Source organism: Rhipicephalus microplus, chromosome 2, assembly GCF_043290135.1.
Source record: "Rhipicephalus microplus isolate Deutch F79 chromosome 2, USDA_Rmic, whole genome shotgun sequence".
In the NCBI taxonomy this organism is placed as follows: Eukaryota; Metazoa; Arthropoda; class Arachnida; order Ixodida; family Ixodidae; genus Rhipicephalus; species Rhipicephalus microplus.
The window spans coordinates 132791999-132808275 of NC_134701.1; the positions used below are offsets into that span (position 1 = coordinate 132791999).

General features: G+C 47.4%; 23 non-coding genes across 23 annotated transcripts; all 23 read right to left on the bottom strand.

Moving 5' to 3' along the window:
* Nucleotides 1-400: 400 nt before the first annotated feature.
* Nucleotides 401-519, bottom strand: TRNAL-UAA (transfer RNA leucine (anticodon UAA)). Its single transcript has 2 exons — nt 482-519; nt 401-446 (listed from the first exon to the last, which is right to left on the bottom strand). It is a non-coding gene; the product is annotated as a tRNA-Leu (tRNA).
* Nucleotides 520-1130: 611 nt separating this feature from the next.
* On the bottom strand, nt 1131-1249 carry TRNAL-UAA (transfer RNA leucine (anticodon UAA)). Its single transcript has 2 exons — nt 1212-1249; nt 1131-1176 (listed from the first exon to the last, which is right to left on the bottom strand). It is a non-coding gene; the product is annotated as a tRNA-Leu (tRNA).
* Nucleotides 1250-1863: 614 nt separating this feature from the next.
* Nucleotides 1864-1982, bottom strand: TRNAL-UAA (transfer RNA leucine (anticodon UAA)). The gene is made up of 2 exons: nt 1945-1982; nt 1864-1909 (listed from the first exon to the last, which is right to left on the bottom strand). It is a non-coding gene; the product is annotated as a tRNA-Leu (tRNA).
* Nucleotides 1983-2776: 794 nt separating this feature from the next.
* On the bottom strand, nt 2777-2895 carry TRNAL-UAA (transfer RNA leucine (anticodon UAA)). Its single transcript has 2 exons — nt 2858-2895; nt 2777-2822 (listed from the first exon to the last, which is right to left on the bottom strand). It is a non-coding gene; the product is annotated as a tRNA-Leu (tRNA).
* A 612-nt stretch (nt 2896-3507) lies between these two features.
* TRNAL-UAA (transfer RNA leucine (anticodon UAA)) lies at nt 3508-3626 on the bottom strand. The gene is made up of 2 exons: nt 3589-3626; nt 3508-3553 (listed from the first exon to the last, which is right to left on the bottom strand). It is a non-coding gene; the product is annotated as a tRNA-Leu (tRNA).
* Nucleotides 3627-3690: 64 nt separating this feature from the next.
* TRNAL-UAA (transfer RNA leucine (anticodon UAA)) lies at nt 3691-3809 on the bottom strand. Its single transcript has 2 exons — nt 3772-3809; nt 3691-3736 (listed from the first exon to the last, which is right to left on the bottom strand). It is a non-coding gene; the product is annotated as a tRNA-Leu (tRNA).
* A 429-nt stretch (nt 3810-4238) lies between these two features.
* TRNAL-UAA (transfer RNA leucine (anticodon UAA)) lies at nt 4239-4357 on the bottom strand. Its single transcript has 2 exons — nt 4320-4357; nt 4239-4284 (listed from the first exon to the last, which is right to left on the bottom strand). It is a non-coding gene; the product is annotated as a tRNA-Leu (tRNA).
* A 613-nt stretch (nt 4358-4970) lies between these two features.
* On the bottom strand, nt 4971-5089 carry TRNAL-UAA (transfer RNA leucine (anticodon UAA)). The gene is made up of 2 exons: nt 5052-5089; nt 4971-5016 (listed from the first exon to the last, which is right to left on the bottom strand). It is a non-coding gene; the product is annotated as a tRNA-Leu (tRNA).
* Nucleotides 5090-5702: 613 nt separating this feature from the next.
* Nucleotides 5703-5821, bottom strand: TRNAL-UAA (transfer RNA leucine (anticodon UAA)). The gene is made up of 2 exons: nt 5784-5821; nt 5703-5748 (listed from the first exon to the last, which is right to left on the bottom strand). It is a non-coding gene; the product is annotated as a tRNA-Leu (tRNA).
* Nucleotides 5822-6073: 252 nt separating this feature from the next.
* TRNAL-UAA (transfer RNA leucine (anticodon UAA)) lies at nt 6074-6192 on the bottom strand. The gene is made up of 2 exons: nt 6155-6192; nt 6074-6119 (listed from the first exon to the last, which is right to left on the bottom strand). It is a non-coding gene; the product is annotated as a tRNA-Leu (tRNA).
* Nucleotides 6193-7180: 988 nt separating this feature from the next.
* Nucleotides 7181-7299, bottom strand: TRNAL-CAA (transfer RNA leucine (anticodon CAA)). The gene is made up of 2 exons: nt 7262-7299; nt 7181-7226 (listed from the first exon to the last, which is right to left on the bottom strand). It is a non-coding gene; the product is annotated as a tRNA-Leu (tRNA).
* A 794-nt stretch (nt 7300-8093) lies between these two features.
* On the bottom strand, nt 8094-8212 carry TRNAL-UAA (transfer RNA leucine (anticodon UAA)). Its single transcript has 2 exons — nt 8175-8212; nt 8094-8139 (listed from the first exon to the last, which is right to left on the bottom strand). It is a non-coding gene; the product is annotated as a tRNA-Leu (tRNA).
* A 613-nt stretch (nt 8213-8825) lies between these two features.
* TRNAL-UAA (transfer RNA leucine (anticodon UAA)) lies at nt 8826-8944 on the bottom strand. The gene is made up of 2 exons: nt 8907-8944; nt 8826-8871 (listed from the first exon to the last, which is right to left on the bottom strand). It is a non-coding gene; the product is annotated as a tRNA-Leu (tRNA).
* A 65-nt stretch (nt 8945-9009) lies between these two features.
* On the bottom strand, nt 9010-9128 carry TRNAL-UAA (transfer RNA leucine (anticodon UAA)). Its single transcript has 2 exons — nt 9091-9128; nt 9010-9055 (listed from the first exon to the last, which is right to left on the bottom strand). It is a non-coding gene; the product is annotated as a tRNA-Leu (tRNA).
* A 64-nt stretch (nt 9129-9192) lies between these two features.
* On the bottom strand, nt 9193-9311 carry TRNAL-UAA (transfer RNA leucine (anticodon UAA)). The gene is made up of 2 exons: nt 9274-9311; nt 9193-9238 (listed from the first exon to the last, which is right to left on the bottom strand). It is a non-coding gene; the product is annotated as a tRNA-Leu (tRNA).
* A 614-nt stretch (nt 9312-9925) lies between these two features.
* TRNAL-UAA (transfer RNA leucine (anticodon UAA)) lies at nt 9926-10044 on the bottom strand. Its single transcript has 2 exons — nt 10007-10044; nt 9926-9971 (listed from the first exon to the last, which is right to left on the bottom strand). It is a non-coding gene; the product is annotated as a tRNA-Leu (tRNA).
* A 615-nt stretch (nt 10045-10659) lies between these two features.
* On the bottom strand, nt 10660-10778 carry TRNAL-UAA (transfer RNA leucine (anticodon UAA)). Its single transcript has 2 exons — nt 10741-10778; nt 10660-10705 (listed from the first exon to the last, which is right to left on the bottom strand). It is a non-coding gene; the product is annotated as a tRNA-Leu (tRNA).
* Nucleotides 10779-11209: 431 nt separating this feature from the next.
* On the bottom strand, nt 11210-11328 carry TRNAL-CAA (transfer RNA leucine (anticodon CAA)). The gene is made up of 2 exons: nt 11291-11328; nt 11210-11255 (listed from the first exon to the last, which is right to left on the bottom strand). It is a non-coding gene; the product is annotated as a tRNA-Leu (tRNA).
* A 64-nt stretch (nt 11329-11392) lies between these two features.
* TRNAL-AAG (transfer RNA leucine (anticodon AAG)) lies at nt 11393-11511 on the bottom strand. The gene is made up of 2 exons: nt 11473-11511; nt 11393-11428 (listed from the first exon to the last, which is right to left on the bottom strand). It is a non-coding gene; the product is annotated as a tRNA-Leu (tRNA).
* Nucleotides 11512-11768: 257 nt separating this feature from the next.
* TRNAL-UAA (transfer RNA leucine (anticodon UAA)) lies at nt 11769-11887 on the bottom strand. The gene is made up of 2 exons: nt 11850-11887; nt 11769-11814 (listed from the first exon to the last, which is right to left on the bottom strand). It is a non-coding gene; the product is annotated as a tRNA-Leu (tRNA).
* A 1171-nt stretch (nt 11888-13058) lies between these two features.
* Nucleotides 13059-13177, bottom strand: TRNAL-CAA (transfer RNA leucine (anticodon CAA)). The gene is made up of 2 exons: nt 13140-13177; nt 13059-13104 (listed from the first exon to the last, which is right to left on the bottom strand). It is a non-coding gene; the product is annotated as a tRNA-Leu (tRNA).
* Nucleotides 13178-15070: 1893 nt separating this feature from the next.
* Nucleotides 15071-15189, bottom strand: TRNAL-UAA (transfer RNA leucine (anticodon UAA)). Its single transcript has 2 exons — nt 15152-15189; nt 15071-15116 (listed from the first exon to the last, which is right to left on the bottom strand). It is a non-coding gene; the product is annotated as a tRNA-Leu (tRNA).
* Nucleotides 15190-15794: 605 nt separating this feature from the next.
* TRNAL-UAA (transfer RNA leucine (anticodon UAA)) lies at nt 15795-15913 on the bottom strand. The gene is made up of 2 exons: nt 15876-15913; nt 15795-15840 (listed from the first exon to the last, which is right to left on the bottom strand). It is a non-coding gene; the product is annotated as a tRNA-Leu (tRNA).
* Nucleotides 15914-16277: the final 364 nt, after the last annotated feature.

The following is a 16277-nucleotide window of genomic DNA, read 5'->3' on the forward strand; positions in this document are numbered from 1 at the left end:
ACTGACTTTGTTCAGGTAGTTAAGTAAAAAAAAGTTTGTCTGAAGGGGGATTCGAACCCAGGCCCACATACGTGGACTAGAAGCCTCGTTCAACCCGTATCACTGGGCAAGCTTTCCCTTGAGTCTGGAGCCCTAGACTACTGGGCCATTCTGACACGATATTTCAGCACCAGCAAAAGGAGACATGACTTTGTGCTGGTAGTAAAGTAAAAAAAATTGACAGAAGTGAGATTAGAACCCACGCCCATATACGTGGACAGAAGCCTCGTTCCACCCGTATCACTGGGCAAGGTTTCCATTGAGTTTGGCGCCTTAGACCACTCGGCCAATCTGACACAATATTTCAGCCCAGCAAAAAGAGACACTGACTTTGTGCTGGTAGTAAATAAAAAAAAGAGTTTGTCAGAAGTGGGATTCGAACCCACGCCCACATACGTGGACCAGAAGCCTCATTCAACCCGTATCACTGGGCAAGGTTTCCCTTAAGTCTGGCGCCTTCGACCACTCGGCCATTCTAACACGATATTTTAGTCCTGACCAAAGGAGACACTGGCTTTGTTCTTGTACTAAAATAAAAAAAGTTTGTCAGAAGTGGGATTCACACCCACGCCCACATACGTAGACCAGAAGTCTCGATGAAACCGTATCAGTGCGCAAGGTTTCCCTTGAGTCTGGCGCCTTAGACCACTCGGCCATGCTGACAAAATATCTCAGCCCCAGCAAAAAAACACTGACATTATGCTGGTAGTAAAGTAAAAAAAGATTGTCAGAAGTGGGATTCGAACCCACGTCCATATACGTCGACCAAAGGCCTCGTTTAACCCCTATAACCGGGCAATATTTCCCTTAAGTCTGGTGCCTTAGACAACTCGGCCGTTGTGACACGATATATAAGCTCCAGCAAAAGAAGACACTGACTTTGTTCTGGTAGTAAAGTAAAAAGAGTTTTTCAAAAGTCGGATTCGCACCCACGCACACATACGTGGACCAGAAGCCTCGTTTATCTCGTATGACTGGACACGGTTTCCCTTGAGTCTAGCGCTTGCGACCACTCGGCCATTCTGACACAATATTTCAGCCCAGCAAAAAGAGACACTGACTTTGTGCTGGTAGTAAATAAAAAAAGAGTTTGTCAGAAGTGGGATTCGAACCCACGCCCACATACATGGACCAGAAGCCTCATTCAACCCGTATCACTGGGCAAGGTTTCCCTTAAGTCTGGCGCCTTCGACCACTCGGCCATTCTGACACGATATTTTAGTCCTAACCAAAGGAGACACTGGCTTTGTTCTTGTACTAAAATAAAAAAAAGTTTGTCAGAAGTGGGAATCACACCCGCGCCCACATACGTGGACCAGAAGCCTCGATCAACCCGTATCACTGCGCAAGGTTTCCCTTGAGTCTGGCGCCTTAGACCACTCGGCCATGCTGACACAATATATCAGCCCCAGCAAAAAAACACTGACCTTATTCTGGTAGTAAAGTAAAAAAAAGATTGTCAGAAGTGGGATTCGAACCCACGTCCACATATGTGGACCAAAGGCCTCGTTTAACCCGTATCACCGGGCAATGTTTCCCTTAAGTCTGGTGCCTTAGACAACTCGGCCGTTCTGACACGATATATAAGCTGCAGCAAAAGAAGACACTGACTTTGTTCTGGTAGTAAAGTAAAAAGAGTTTGTCAGAAGTGGGATTCGCACCCACGCACACATACGTGGACAAGAAGCCTCGTTCATCTCGTATGACTGGACACGGTTTCCCTTGAGTCTAGCGCCTTCGACCACTCGGCCATTCTGACACAATATTTCAGCCCAGCAAAAACAGACACTGACTTTGTGCTGGTAGAAAATAAAAAAAAGAGTTTTTCAGAAGTGGGATTCGAACCCACGCCCACATACATGGACCAGAAGCCTCATTCAACCCGTATCACTGGGCAAGGTTTCCCTTAAGTCTGGCGCCTTCGACCACTCGGCCATTCTGACACGATATTTCAGTCCTAACCAAAAGAGACACTGGCTTTGTTTTTGTACTAAAATAAAAAAAAGCTTGTCAGAAGTGGGATTCACACCCACGTCCACATACGTGGACCAGAAGCCTCGATCAACCCGTACCACTGGGCAAGGTTTCCCTTGAATCTGGCACCTTAGACCACTCGGCCAACACAATATTTCAGCCCAGCAAAAGGAGACACTGACTTTGTTCTGGTAGTTAAGTAAAAAAAAGTTTGTCTGAAGGGGGATTCGGACCCAGGCCCACATACGTGGACTAGAAGCCTCGTTCAACCCGTATCACTGGGCAAGCTTTCCCTTGAGTCTGGAGCCCTAGACTACTGGGCCATTCTGACACGATATTTCAGCACCAGCAAAAGGAGACATGATTTTGTGCTGGTAGTAAAGTAAAAAAAATTGACAGAAGTGAGATTAGAACCCACGCCCATATACGTGGACAGAAGCCTCGTTCCACCCGTATCACTGGGCAAGGTTTCCATTGAGTTTGGCGCCTTAGACCACTCGGCAATTATTACACGACATTTCAGCCCCAGCAAAAGGAGACACTGACTTTGTGCTGGTAGAAAAGTAAAAAAACAGAGTTTGTCAGAAGTGGGATTCGCACCCACGCACACATACGCGGACCAGAAGCCTCGTTCATCTCGTATGACTGGACACGGTTTCCCTCGAGTCTAGCGCCTTCGACCACTCGGCCAATCTGACACAATATTTCAGCCCAGCAAAAAGAGACACTGACTTTGTGCTGGTAGTAAATAAAAAAAAGAGTTTGTCAGAAGTGGGATTCGAACCCACGCCCACATACGTGGACCAGAAGCCTCATTCAACCCGTATCACTGGGCAAGGTTTCCCTTAAGTCTGGCGCCTTCGACCACTCGGCCATTCTGACACGATATTTTAGTCCTGACCAAAGGAGACACTGGCTTTGTTCTTGTACTAAAATAAAAAAAGTTTGTCAGAAGTGGGATTCACACCCACGCCCACATACGTGGACCAGAAGTCTCGATGAACCCGTATCAGTGCGCAAGGTTTCCCTTGAGTCTGGCGCCTTAGACCACTCGGCCATGCTGACAAAATATCTCAGCCCCAGCAAAAAAACACTGACATTATGCTGGTAGTAAAGTAAAAAAAGATTGTCAGAAGTGGGATTCGAACCCACGTCCATATACGTCGACCAAAGGCCTCGTTTAACCCCTATAACCGGGCAATATTTCCCTTAAGTCTGGTGCCTTAGACAACTCGGCCGTTGTGACACGATATATAAGCTCCAGCAAAAGAAGACACTGACTTTGTTCTGGTAGTAAAGTAAAAAGAGTTTGTCAGAAGTCGGATTCGCACCCACGCACACATACGTGGACCAGAAGCCTCGTTCATCTCGTATGACTGGACACGGTTTCCCTTGAGTCTAGCGCTTGCGACCACTCGGCCATTCTGACACAATATTTCAGCCCAGCAAAAAGAGACACTGACTTTGTGCTGGTAGTAAATAAAAAAAAGAGATTGTCAGAAGTGGGATTCGAACCCACGCCCACATACATGGACCAGAAGCCTCATTCAACCCGTATCACTGGGCAAGGTTTCCCTTAAGCCTGGCGCCTTCGACCACTCGGCCATTCTGACACGATATTTTAGTCCTAACCAAAGGAGACACTGGCTTTGGGCTTGTAGTAAAGTAAAAAAAAGTTTTCAGAAGTGGGAATTGAACCCACGCCCACACACGTGCACCAGAAGCCTCGTTCAACACGTATCACTGGGCAAGGTTTCCCTTAAGTCTGGCGCCTTAGACCACTCGGCCATGCTGACACAATATACCAGCCCCAGCAAAAAAACACTGACCTTATGCTGGTAGTAAAGTAAAAAAAAGATTGTCAGAAGTGGGATTCGAACCCACGTCCACATACGTGGACCAAAGGCCTCGTTTAACCCGTGTCACCGGGCAATGTTTCCCTTAAGTCTGGTGCCTTAGACAACTCGGCCGTTCTGACACGATATATAAGCTGCAGCAAAAGAAGACACTGACTTTGTTCTGGTAGTAAAGTAAAAAGAGTTTTTCAGAAGTCTGATTCGCACCCACGCACACATACGTGGACCAGAAGCCTCGTTCATCTCGTATGACTGGACACGGTTTCCCTTGAGTCTAGCGCTTGCGACCACTCGGCCATTCTGACACAATATTTCAGCCCAGCAAAAAGAGACACTGACTTTGTGCTGGTAGTAAATAAAAAAAGAGTTTGTCAGAAGTGGGATTCGAACCCACGCCCACATACATGGACCAGAAGCCTCATTCAACCCGTATCACTTGGCAAGGTTTCCCTTAAGTCTGGCGCCTTCGACCACTCGGCCATTCTGACACGATATTTTAGTCCTAACCAAAGAGACACTGGCTTTGTTCTTGTACTAAAATAAAAAAAAGTTTGTCAGAAGTGGGAATCACACCCGCGCCCACATACGTGGACCAGAAGCCTCGATCAACCCGTATCACTGCGCAAGGTTTCCCTTGAGTCTGGCGCCTTAGACCACTCGGCCATGCTGACACAATATATCAGCTCCAGCAAAAAAACACTGACCTTATGCTGGTAGTAAAGTAAAAAAAAGATTGTCAGAAGTGGGATTCGAACCCACGTCCACATACGTGGACCAAAGGCCTCGTTTAACCCGTATCACTGGGCAATGTTTCCCTTAAGTCTGGTGCCTTAGACAACTCGGCCGTTCTGACACGATATATAAGCTGCAGCAAAAGAAGACACTGACTTTGTTCTGGTAGTAAAGTAAAAAGAGTTTGTCAGAAGTGGGATTCGCACCCACGCACACATACGTGGACAAGAAGCCTCGTTCATCTCGTATGACTGGACACGGTTTCCCTTGAGTCTAGCGCCTTCGACCACTCGGCCATTCTGACACAATATTTCAGCCCAGCAAAAACAGACACTGACTTTGTGCTGGTAGAAAATAAAAAAAAGAGTTTTTCAGAAGTGGGATTCGAACCCACGCCCACATACATGGACCAGAAGCCTCATTCAACCCGTATCACTGGGCAAGGTTTCCCTTAAGTCTGGCGCCTTCGACCACTCGGCCATTCTGACACGATATTTCAGTCCTAACCAAAAGAGACACTGGCTTTGTTTTTGTACTAAAATAAAAAAAAGTTTGTCAGAAGTGGGATTCACACCCACGTCCACATACGTGGACCAGAAGCCTCGATCAACCCGTATCACTGCGCAAGGTTTCCCTTGAGTCTGGCGCCTTAGACCACTCGGCTATTCTGATACGATATGTCAGCCTCAGCAAAAGAAGACGCTGACTCTGTGATGGCAGAAAAAGTAAAAAGAATTGACATAAGTGAGATTCGAACCCGCGCACACATACGTGGAACAGAAGACTCGTTCAACTCGCATCACCGGGCAAGGTTTCCCTTCAGCCTGGCGCCTTAGACCACTAGGCCATTCTGATACGATATGTAAGCCTCAGCAAAAGGAGACACTGACTTTGTTCTGTTAGTGAATAAAAAAAGTTTGCCAGAAGAGCGATTCGAACCCACGCCCACATACGTCGACCAGAAGCCTCGTTCAACCCCTATCACTGGGCAAGGTTTCCCTTGAGTCTGGCGCCTTAGACCACTCGGCCATTCTGACACGATATATCAGCCCTGGCAAAAGAAGACAGTGACTTCGTGCTTGTAGTAAAGTAAAAAAACTTTGTCAGAAGTGGGATTCGAACCCACGCCCACATACGTGGACCAGAAGCATCGTTCAACCCGTATCACTGGGCAAGGTTTCCCTTAAGTCTGGCGCCTTCGACCACTCGGCCATTCTGACACAATATTTCAGCCCCAGCAAAAGGAGACACTGACTTTGTGCTGGTAGAAAAGTAAAAAAAACAGAGTTTGTCAGAAGTGCGAATAGAACCCACGCCCACATACGTGGACGAGAAGCCTCGTTCAACCCGTATCACTGGGCAAAGTTTCCCTTGAGTCTGGCTCCTTAGGCCACTCGGCCATGCTGACACGATATATCAGCCCCAGCAAAAAAAACACTGACTTTATGCTGGTAGTAAAGTAAAAAAAAGATTGTCAGAAGAGGGATTCAAACCCACGCCCACATACGTGAACCAGAAGCCTCGTTCAACCCGTATCTCCGGGCAAGGGTTTCCTTAAGTCTGGCGCCTTCGACCACTCGGCCATTCTGACACAATATTTCAGCCTAGCAAAAGGAGACACTGACTTTGTTCTGGTAGCAAAGTAAAAAAACAGAGTTTGTCAGAAGTGTGAATCGAACCCACGCCCACATACGTGGACCAGAAGCCTCGTTCAACCCGTATCACTGGGCAAGGTTTCCCTTGAGTCTGGCGCCTTTGAACACTCAGCCATTCTGAGACGATGTGTCATCCTCAGCAAAAGAATGCTCTGACTTTGTTCTGGTAGTAAAGTAAAAAAAAGTATGTCAGAAGTTGGATTTGAACCCACGCCCACATACTTGGAGCAGGAGCCTCGTTCAACCTGAGTCACTGGGCAAGGTTTCCCTTAAGTCTGGCGCCTTCGACCACTCGGCCATTCTGACACAATATTTCAGCCCCAGCAAAAGAAGAAACTGACTTTTTGCAGGTAGAAAAGTAAAAAAAAACAGAGTTTGTCACAAGTGCGAATCGAACCCACGCCCACATACGTGGACCAGAAGCCTCGTTCAACCCGTATCACTGGGCAAAGTTTCCCTTGAGTCTGGCTCCTTAGGCCACTCGGCCATGCTGACACGATATATCAGCCCAAGCAAAAAAACACTGACTTTATGCTGGTAGTAAAGTAAAAAAAAGATTGTCAGAAGTGGGATTCAAAACCACGCCCACATACGTGGACCAGAAGCCTGATTCAACCCGCATCACTGGGCAAGGTTTCCCCTAAGTCTGGCGCCTGCGACCACTCGGCCATTCTGACACGATATTTTAGTCCAACCAAAGGAGGCACTGGCTTTGTTCTTGTACTAAAATAAAAAAAAAGTTTGTCAGAAGTGGGAGTCGAACCAACGCCCACATACGTGGACCAAAAGCCTCGTTCAACCCGTATCACTGGGTAAGGTTTGCCTTGCGTCTGGCGCCTTAGACCACACGGCCCTTCTGACACGATGTATCAGCCCCAGCCAAAGGAGACACTGACTTTGTGCTGGTAGTAAAGTAAATAATATAGTCAGAAGTGGGATTCAAACCCACGCCCACATACGTGGACCAGAAGCCTCGTTCAACCCGTATCTCTGGGCAAGGTTTCCCTTGAGTCTGGCGCCTTTGACCACTCGGCCATTCTGACACGATGTGTCATCCTCAGCAAAAGAAGGCTCTGACTTTGTTCTGGTAGTAAAGTAAAAAAAGTTTGTCAGAAGTGGGATATAAACCACCCGCACATACGTGGACCAGAAGCCTCGTTCAACCCGTACCACTGGGCAAGGTTTCCCTTGAATCTGGCACCTTAGATCACTCGGCCAACACAATATTTCAGCCCAGCAAAAGGAGACACTGACTTTGTTCTGGTAGTTAAGTAAAAAAAAGTTTGTCTGAAGGGGGATTCGAACCCAGGCCCACATACGTGGACTAGAAGCCTCGTTCAACCCGTATCACTGGGCAAGCTTTCCCTTGAGTCTGGAGCCCTAGACTACTGGGCCATTCTGACACGATATTTCAGCACCAGCAAAAGGAGACATGACTTTGTGCTGGTAGTAAAGTAAAAAAAATTGACAGAAGTGAGATTAGAACCCACGCCCATATACGTGGACAGAAGCCTCGTTCCACCCGTATCACTGGGCAAGGTTCCCATTGAGTTTGGCGCCTTAGACCACTCGGCAATTATTACACGACATTTCAGCCCCAGCAAAAGGAGACACTGACTTTGTGCTGGTAGAAAAGTAAAAAAAAACAGAGTTTGTCAGAAGTGGGATTCGCACCCACGCACACATACGCGGACCAGAAGCCTCGTTCATCTCGTATGACTGGACACGGTTTCCCTCGAGTCTAGCGCCTTCGACCACTCGGCCAATCTGACACAATATTTCAGCCCAGCAAAAAGAGACACTGACTTTGTGCTGGTAGTAAATAAAAAAAAGAGTTTGTCAGAAGTGGGATTCGAACCCACGCCCACATACGTGGACCAGAAGCCTCATTCAACCCGTATCACTGGGCAAGGTTTCCCTTAAGTCTGGCGCCTTCGACCACTCGGCCATTCTGACACGATATTTTAGTCCTGACCAAAGGAGACACTGGCTTTGTTCTTGTACTAAAATAAAAAAAGTTTGTCAGAAGTTGGATTCACACCCACGCCCACATACGTGGACCAGAAGTCTCGATGAACCCGTATCAGTGCGCAAGGTTTCCCTTGAGTCTGGCGCCTTAGACCACTCGGCCATGCTGACAAAATATCTCAGCCCCAGCAAAAAAACACTGACATTATGCTGGTAGTAAAGTAAAAAAAGATTGTCAGAAGTGGGATTCGAACGCACGTCCATATACGTCGACCAAAGGCCTCGTTTAACCCCTATAACCGGGCAATATTTCCCTTAAGTCTGGTGCCTTAGACAACTCGGCCGTTGTGACACGATATATAAGCTCCAGCAAAAGAAGACACTGACTTTGTTCTGGTAGTAAAGTAAAAAGAGTTTGTCAGAAGTCGGATTCGCACCCACGCACACATACGTGGACCAGAAGCCTCGTTCATCTCGTATGACTGGACACGGTTTCCCTTGAGTCTAGCGCTTGCGACCACTCGGCCATTCTGACACAATATTTCAGCCCAGCAAAAAGAGACACTGACTTTGTGCTGGTAGTAAATAAAAAAAAAGAGTTTGTCAGAAGTGGGATTCGAACCCACGCCCACATACATGGACCAGAAGCCTCATTCAACCCGTATCACTGGGCAAGGTTTCCCTTAAGCCTGGCGCCTTCGACCACTCGGCCATTCTGACACGATATTTTAGTCCTAACCAAAGGAGACACTGGCTTTGGGCTTGTAGTAAAGTAAAAAAAAAGTTTTCAGAAGTGGGAATTGAACCCACGCCCACATACGTGCACCAGAAGCCTCGTTCAACACGTATCACTGGGCAAGGTTTCCCTTAAGTCTGGCGCCTTCGACCACTCGGCAATTCTGACACAATATTTCAGCCCAGCCAAAAGAGACACTGACTTTGTGCTGGTAGTAAATAAAAAAAGAGTTTGTCAGAAGTGGGATTGGAACCCACGCCCACATACATGGACCAGAAGCCTCATTCAACCCGTATCACTGGGCAAGGTTTCCCTTAAGTCTGGCGCCTTCGACCACTCGGCCATTCTGACACGATATTTTAGTCCTAACCAAAGGAGACACTGGCTTTGTTCTTGTACTAAAATAAAAAAAAGTTTGTCAGAAGTGGGAATCACACCCGCGCCCACATACGTGGACCAGAAGCCTCGATCAACCCGTATCACTGCGCAAGGTTTCCCTTGAGTCTGGCGCCTTAGACCACTCGGCCATGCTGACACAATATATCAGCCCCAGCAAAAAAACACTGACCTTATGCTGGTAGTAAAGTAAAAAAAAGATTGTCAGAAGTGGGATTCGAACCCACGTCCACATACGTGGACCAAAGGCCTCGTTTAACCCGTGTCACCGGGCAATGTTTCCCTTAAGTCTGGTGCCTTAGACAACTCGGCCGTTCTGACACGATATATAAGCTGCAGCAAAAGAAGACACTGACTTTGTTCTGGTAGTAAAGTAAAAAGAGTTTTTCAGAAGTCGGATTCGCACCCACGCACACATACGTGGACCAGAAGCCTCGTTCATCTCGTATGACTGGACACGGTTTCCCTTAAGTCTGGCGCCTTCGACCACTCGGCAATTCTGACACAATATTTCAGCCCAGCCAAAAGAGACACTGACTTTGTGCTGGTAGTAAATAAAAAAAAGAGTTTGTCAGAAGTGGGATTCGAACCCACGCCTACATACATGGACCAGAAGCCTCATTCAACCCGTATCACTGGGCAAGGTTTCCCTTAAGTCTGGCGCCTTCGACCACTCGGCCATTCTGACACGATATTTTAGTCCTAACCAAAGGAGACACTGGCTTTGTTCTTGTACTAAAATAAAAAAAAGTTTGTCAGAAGTGGGAATCACACCCGCGCCCACATACGTGGACCAGAAGCCTCGATCAACCCGTATCACTGCGCAAGGTTTCCCTTGAGTCTGGCGCCTTAGACCACTCGGCCATGCTGACACAATATATCAGCCCCGGCAAAAAAACACTGACCTTATGCTGGTAGTAAAGTAAAAAAAAAGATTGTCAGAAGTGGGATTCGAACCCACGTCCACATACGTGGACCAAAGGCCTCGTTTAACCCGTATCACCGGGTAATGTTTCCCTTAAGTCTGGTGCCTTAGACAACTCGGCCGTTCTGACACGATATATAAGCTGCAGCAAAAGAAGACACTGACTTTGTTCTGGTAGTAAAGTAAAAAGAGTTTGTCAGAAGTGGGATTCGCACCCACGCACACATACGTGGACAAGAAGCCTCGTTCATCTCGTATGACTGGACACGGTTTCCCTTGAGTCTAGCGCCTTCGACCACTCGGCCATTCTGACACAATATTTCAGCCCAGCAAAAACAGACACTGACTTTGTGCTGGTAGTAAATAAAAAAAAGAGTTTTTCAGAAGTGGGATTCGAACCCACGCCCACATAGATGGACCAGAAGCCTCATTCAACCCGTATCACTGGGCAAGGTTTCCCTTAAGTCTGGCGCCTTCGACCACTCGGCCATTCTGACACGATATTTTAGTCCTAACCAAAAGAGACACTGGCTTTGTTTTTGTACTAAAATAAAAAAAAGTTTGTCAGAAGTGGGATTCACACCCACGTCCACATACGTGGACCAGAAGCCTCGATCAACCCGTATCACTGCGCAAGGTTTCCCTTGAGTCTGGCGCCTTAGACCACTCGGCTATTCTGATACGATATGTCAGCCTCAGCAAAAGAAGACGCTGACTCTGTGCTGGCAGAAAAAGTAAAAAGAATTGACATAAGTGAGATTCGAACCCGCGCACACATACGTGGAACAGAAGACTCGTTCAACTCGCATCACCGGGCAAGGTTTCCCTTCAGCCTGGCGCCTTAGACCACTCGGCCATTCTGATACGATATGTAAGCCTCAGCAAAAGGAGACACTGACTTTGTACTGTTAGTGCGGTAAAAAAAGTTTGTAAGAAGAGGGATTCGAACCCACGCCCACATACGTGGACCAGAAGCCTCGTTCAACCCCTATCACTGGGCAAGGTTTCCTTTGAGTCTGGCGCCTTAGACCACTTGGCCATTCTGACACGATATATCAGCCCCAGCAAAAGAAGACACTGACTTCGTGCTGGTAGTAAAGTAAAAAAACTTTGTCAGAAGTGGGATTCGAACCCACGCCCACATACGTTGACCAGAAGCATCGTTCAACCCGTATCACTGGGCAAGGTTTCCCTTAGGTCTCGCGCCTTCTACCACTCGGCCATTCTGACACAATATTTCAGCCGCAGCAAAAGGAGACACTGACTTTTTGCTGGTAGAAAAGTAAAAAAAAACAGAGTTTGTCAGAAGTGCGAATCGAACCCACGCCCACATACGTGGACCAGAAGCCTCGTTCAACCCGTATCACTGGGCAAAGTTTCCCTTGAGTCTGGCTCCTTAGGCCAATCGGCCATGCTGACACGATATATCAGCCCCAGCAAAAAAAAAAAACACTGACTTTATGCTGGTAGTAAAGTAAAAAAAAGATTGTCAGAAGAGGGATTCAAACCCACGCCCACATACGTGAACCAGAAGCCTCGTTCAACCCGTATCTCCGGGCAAGGGTTTCCTTAAGTCTGGCGCCTTCGACCACTCGGCCATTCTGACACAATATTTCAGCCTAGCAAAAGGAGACACTGACTTTGTTCTGGTAGTAAAGTAAAAAAACAGAGTTTGTCAGAAGTGTGAATCGAACCCACGCCCACATACGTGGACCAGAAGCCTCGTTCAACCCGTATCACTGGGCAAGGTTTCCCTTGAGTCTGGCGCCTTTGAACACTCAGCCATTCTGAGACGATGTGTCATCCTCAGCAAAAGAATGCTCTGACTTTGTTCTGGTAGTAAAGTAAAAAAAAAGTATGTCAGAAGTTGGATTTGAACCCACGCCCACATACTTGGAGCAGAAGCCTCGTTCAACCTGAGTCACTGGGCAAGGTTTCCCTTAAGTCTGGCGCCTTCGACCATTCGGTTATTCTGACAAGATGTTTTAGCCCCAGCAAAAGGAGACACTGGCTTTGTTCTTGTAGTAAAGTAAAAAAAAGTTTGTCAGAAGTAGGATTCAAATCCACGCCCACATACGTGGATCAGAAGCCTCGTTCAACCCGTATCGCTGCGCAAGGTTTCCCTTAAGTCTAGCGCCTTCGACCACTCGGCCATTCTGACACAATATTTCAGCCCCAGCAAAAGAAGAAACTGACTTTTTGCAGGTAGAAAAGTAAAAAAACAGAGTTTGTCACAAGTGCGAATCGAACCCACGCCCACATACGTGGACCAGAAGCCTCGTTCAACCCGTATCACTGGGCAAAGTTTCCCTTGAGTCTGGCTCCTTAGGCCACTCGGCCATGCTGACACGATATATCAGCCCAAGCAAAAAAACACTGACTTTATGCTGGTAGTAAAGTAAAAAAAAGATTGTCAGAAGTGGGATTCAAAACCACGCCCACATACGTGGACCAGAAGCCTCATTCAACCCGCATCACTGGGCAAGGTTTCCCTTAAGTCTGGCGCCTGCGACCACTCGGCCATTCTGACACGATATTTTAGTCCTAACCAAAGGAGGCACTGGCTTTGTTCTTGTACTAAAATAAAAAAAAGTTTGTCAGAAGTGGGAGTCGAACCAACGCCCACATACGTGGACCAAAAGCCTCGTTCAACCCGTATCACTGGGCAAGGTTTCCCTTGCGTCTGGCGCCTTAGACCACACGGCCCTTCTGACACGATGTATCAGCCCCAGCGAAAGGAGACACTGACTTTGTGCTGGTAGTAAAGTAAATAATATAGTCAGAAGTGGGATTCAAACCCACGCCCACATACGTGGACCAGAAGCCTCGTTCAACCCGTATCTCTGGGCAAGGTTTCCCTTGAGTCTGGCGCCTTTGAGCACTCGGCCATTCTGACACGATGTGTCATCCTCAGCAAAAGAAGGCTCTGACTTTGTTCTGGTAGTAAAGTAAAAAAAGTTAGTCAGAAGTGGGATTCGCACCCTCGCACACATACGTGGACCAGAAGCCTCGTTCATCTCGTTTGACTGGACACGGTTTCCCTTGAGTCTAGCGCCTTCGACCACTCGGCCATTCTGACACAATATTTCAGCCCACCAAAAACAGACACTGACTTTGTGCTGGTAGTAAATAAAAAAAAGAGTTTTTCAGAAGTGGGATTCGAACCCACGCCCACATACATGGGCCAGAAGCCTCATTCAACCCGTATCACTGGGCAAGGTTGCCCTTAAGTCTTGCGCCTTTGACCACTCAGCCATTCTGAGACGATGTGTCATCCTCAGCAAAAGAAGGCTCTGACTTTGTTCTGGTAGTAAAGTAAAAAAAAATTTGTCCGAAGTGGGATTCGATCCTACGCCCACATACGTGGAGCAGAAGCCTCGTTCAACCTGTATCACTGGGCAAGGTTTCCCTTAAGTCTGGAACCTTCGACCATTCGGCCATTCTGACAGGATGTTTTAGCCCCAGCAAAAGAAGAAACTGACTTTGTGCAGGTAGTAAAGTAAAAAAACTTTGTGAGAAGTGGGATTCAAACCCACGCCCACATACGTGGACACGAAGCCTCATTCAACCCATATCATTGGGCAAGGTTTCTCTTGAGTCTTTTGCCTTAGACCACTCGGCCCTCCTGACACGATGTTGTAGCCCCAGCAAAAGGAGTCACTGACTTTGTTCTGGTAGTAAAGTAGAAAAAGGGTTGTCAGAAGTGGGAGTCGAACCAACGCCCACATACGTGGACCAGAAGCCTCGTTTAACCCGTATCACTGGGAAAGGTTTCCCTTGCGTCTGGCGCCTTAGACCACACGGCCCTTCTGACACGATGTATCAGCCCCAGCAAAAGGAGACACTGACATTGTGCTGGTAGTAAAGTAAAAAAAATATTGTTAGAAGTGGGATTCAAACCCAGGCCCACATACGTGGACTAGAAGCCTCGTTCAACCCGTATCACTGGGCAAGCTTTCGCTTGAGTCTGGAGCCCTAGACTACTGGGCCATTCTGACACGATATTTAAGCACCAGCAAAAGGAGACATGACTTTGTGCTGGTAGTAAAGTAAAAAAATTGACAGAAGTGAGATTAGAACCCACGCCCATATACGTGGACAGAAGCCTCGTTCCACCCGTATCACTGGGCAAGGTTTCCATTGAGTTTGGCGCCTTAGAACACTCGGCAATTATTACACGATATTTCAGCCACAGCAAAAGGAGACACTGACTTTGTTCTTGTACTAAAATAAAAAAAAGTTTGTCAGAAGTGGGATTCACACCCACGCCCACATACGTGGACCAGAAGTCTCGATGAACCCGTATCAGTGCGCAAGGTTTCCCTTGAGTCTGGCGCCTTAGACCACTCGGCCATGCTGACAAAATATCTCAGCCCCAGCAAAAACACTGACATTATGCTGGTAGTAAAGTAAAAAAAGATTGTCAGAAGTGGGATTCGAACCCACGTCCACATACGTCGACCAAAGGCCTCGTTTAACCCCTATAACCGGGCAATGTTTCCCTTAAGTCTGGTGCCTTAGACAACTCGGCCGTTGTGACACGATATATAAGCTGCAGCAAAAGAAGACACTGACTTTGTTCTGGTAGTAAAGTAAAAAGAGTTTGTCAGAAGTCGGATTCGCACCCACGCACACATACGTGGACCAGAAGCCTCGTTCATCTCGTATGACTGGACACGGTTTCCCTTGAGTCTAGCGCTTTCGACCACTCGGCCATTCTGACACAATATTTCAGCCCAGCAAAAAGAGACACTGACTTTGTGCTGGTAGTAAATAAAAAAAAAGAGTTTGTCAGAAGTGGGATTCGAACCCACGCCCACATACATGGACCAGAAGCCTCATTCAACCCGTATCACTGGGCAAGGTTTCCCTTAAGTCTGGCGCCTTAGACCACTCGGCCATTCTGACACGATATTTTAGTCCTAACCAAAGGAGACACTGGCTTTGTTCTTGTACTAAAATAAAAAAAGTTTGTCAGAAGTGGGAATCACACCCGCGCCCACATACGTGGACCAGAAGCCTCGATCAACCCGTATCACTGCGCAAGGTTTCCCTTGAGTCTGGCGCCTTAGACCACTGGGCCATGCTGACACAATATATCAGCCCCAGCAAAAAAACACTGACCTTATGCTGGTAGTAAAGTAAAAAAAGATTGTCAGAAGTGGGATTCGAACCCACGTCCACATACGTGGACCAAAGGCCTCGTGTAACCCGTATCACCGGGCAATGTTTCCCTTAAGTCTGGTGCCTTAGACAACTCGGCCGTTCTGACACGATATATAAGCTGCAGCAAAAGAAGACACTGACTTTGTTCTGGTAGTAAAGTAAAAAGAGTTTGTCAGAAGTGGGATTCGCACCCACGCACACATACGTGGACCAGAAGCCTCGTTCATCTCGTATGACTGGACACGGTTTCCCTTGAGTCTAGCGCCTTCGACCACTCGGCCATTCTGACACAATATTTCAGCCCACCAAAAACGACTTTGTGCTGGTAGTAAATAAAAAAAAGAGTTTTTCAGAAGTGGGATTCGAACCCACGCCCACATACATGGACCAGAAGCCTCATTCAACCCGTATCACTGGGCAAGGTTTTCCTTAAGTCTGGCGCCTTCGACCACTCGGCCATTCTGACACGATATTTTAGTCCTAACCAAAGGAGACACTGGCTTTGTTCTTGTACTAAAATAAAAAAAAGTTTGTCAGAAGTGGGAATCACACCCGCGCCCACATACGTGGACCAGAAGCCTCGATCAACCCGTATCACTGCGCAAGGTTTCCCTTGAGTCTGGCGCCTTAGACCACTCGGCCATGCTGACACAATATATCAGCCCCAGCAAAAAAACACTGACCTTATGCTGGTAGTAAAGTAAAAAAAAGATTGTCAGAAGTGGGATTCGAACCCACGTCCACATACGTGGACCAAAGGCCTCGTTTAACCCGTATCACCGGGCAATGTTTCCCTTAAGTCTGGTGCCTTAGACAACTCGGCCGTTCTG